The 2,204-nt window shown below is 47.7% G+C and overlaps 1 pseudogene; it reads right to left on the bottom strand.

Annotated features, from left to right (window-relative positions):
* Positions 1–1,110: 1,110 nt before the first annotated feature.
* Positions 1,111–1,866, bottom strand: LOC101601143 (annotated as a pseudogene).
* Positions 1,867–2,204: the final 338 nt, after the last annotated feature.

Here is a 2,204-nt window from a genome sequence, read left to right as displayed (position 1 = left end):
CACAGAGAAAAATCAACTCCTACCAAATCAGAGGGCCAGAGCCTCAGAGGCCCCCAACACCTCATCACTGAAGCAGACCAAAAATGAACCCAACATAGCTCAGGGAAATTTTGCAGAAGAGGGGGCGGAAAGTATGTCAGAGCCACATGTTGGGTCATGATATGCAGAGACATTTATAGTACCAATAACTGTGGGCTAACTCCACAATGCACGACCCATATACATCAGCAAGGCAGGGGCCATTGGGGGGGGGGGTAGGTCACGGATGAGCCTAATAATGGTACCAAACTGCCAGTATTTGCTGAATAGAAAACTAATTAAAAAAATTTTTTTAAAGAATAGGAAAATTGTAGAGATCTAGCTTTTTAACACATAGTTTCACTCTCAGATAGAGAATTTTAATAGAAAGCACCAAGGTCTTGGAGCCCAAGAAGAGAAACCCAGGCTATGATAGGAACTTGACTGTGTTACTTAGTCATACTAAGTCATGATTACCCCCTGGTAAAACTCACCTAACAACATATAGGCAGCTTGGTGAAAAAGGCAAAAGCATATAATAGAAAGGCAGACAGCCTGGGGCAGGAGAGATTACTAAGTGGTTAAAGGCACTTGTTTGCAAACCCTGATGGCCCAGGTTTGATTCCCCAGAAGCACAAAGAGGCAAATATATCTGGAGTTCCTGTACAGTGAGGGGCAGGAGGCCTTGGATGGAACACCCATATTCATATTCCCCCCCCCCCTCTTTCTCTTTCTAAATAAATAAATAATTTTTTATTATTACAAAAAGAGTTCGGAGTGGTGGTGCACATCTTTAATCCCAGCACTTGAGAGACAGAGGTAGGAGGATGGCTGTAAATTCAAGGCCAGCCTGGAACTGCAGAGTGGGCTAGAGTGAGATATTACCCTGAAAACGAAACAAAAAAGCAAAACAAAAGGAAAGGTAGACAGTCTGGATCCAAATCCCAGCTCCAAGATCATTAAGATATATTATATTACTTATGTCAACTTCTCTAAGCCTCAGCTTTCCCATAGACAGAAAGTAAGGCAGATGCAAGTAACTTCTTTTTGTTTTTTTTTTTTAGCCAAAAGACAAACTTTATTGCGACCCTCAGCCCTAGTTCTCTTTCTCCTGCACAGTCTTGGTTCCACGTAGTCGCCCAGTGCGGCGGGCAGCAACGAGACCAACTTTTCGTCCCGCAGGGGCCTCTCCGCGGATGGTAGAGGGCTTCCCGATATGTGGGTGGTCACCACCTCCGCAGGGACGCGCCACAGGAGTCACGGGCACACCCCTTACTCGTGGCCAGCAGTTCCTCTCTGCCTTGTACTTGTGGGAGGCTCTGCGGGCCTTTAAGATGGGTTTGCCAATTCGGCCCCCTCCAGCCACCACACCGACTACAGCTCTGTTGGCAGAAGAAGTAACCCTCTTGGAACCCGAAGGCAAGTTTTACTCGGGTCTGCTCGGTCTCGGGGTTGTGGGAGATGACTGTGGCGTAGCTCAGGCCAGCTTGCCCCTGTCCCCAGACTTCTCCTCCAGACAACACACAAGAGTGCCTTCCGGCGTGGTGCCCGCAGGAAGAACACTGCCGATAGTGAGCTGGGCTTTCTTGCCACAGTGCACGAACTGCCCCGTGTGGATGCCCTCCGCAGCGATGAACAGCTCTGTCCGCTTCTGGCCCGGGTGGTGAATGATGTCCTTCCAAAGGCTTTGATGCAGCCCTGCCGCTGGGCGAAGTCCACGGCGCCCTTGCGGCGCTTCACGCGAGCGCCCTCCCTCTGCCCACGCATCTCGCGGCCCATGGTGCTGGATCTGCTGGCGAGCTCGCCGGGAGAGGGAGAAAGCACAAGTAACTTCTTCATAAGTATCATATCAGTAATTGTTAAATCTCAATGCATATTAATGGTACTTCGTACAGCTTTAAGTTGTAACTGAAAAAATGGAGCAGGACAAACTGGCAGCTAATTGTGCCCATCAGGCCTTCTGTTCTCTGGGATGTGAATTTCTCACCAAAGTGCACATACATGTATGATTTTTATATCTATAATACTTAACAAAATCCACAGTACTGCATGAGATGTTAGTCAAATTACTTTGTTCTCCTGAATCTTTTTCTTCTCTCATAAAATGAGGACAATGGCCCCACTCACTACTTGTTCCCTTCTGAGATCTTTGTTTCTAGAAGTAAACACTGCTTCAGGAGCATTGA

The sequence above is a fragment of the Jaculus jaculus genome, chromosome 2 (assembly GCF_020740685.1).
Source record: "Jaculus jaculus isolate mJacJac1 chromosome 2, mJacJac1.mat.Y.cur, whole genome shotgun sequence".
Taxonomy (NCBI): domain Eukaryota; kingdom Metazoa; phylum Chordata; class Mammalia; order Rodentia; family Dipodidae; genus Jaculus; species Jaculus jaculus.
This window is presented reverse-complemented; position numbering and strand designations above follow the sequence as displayed.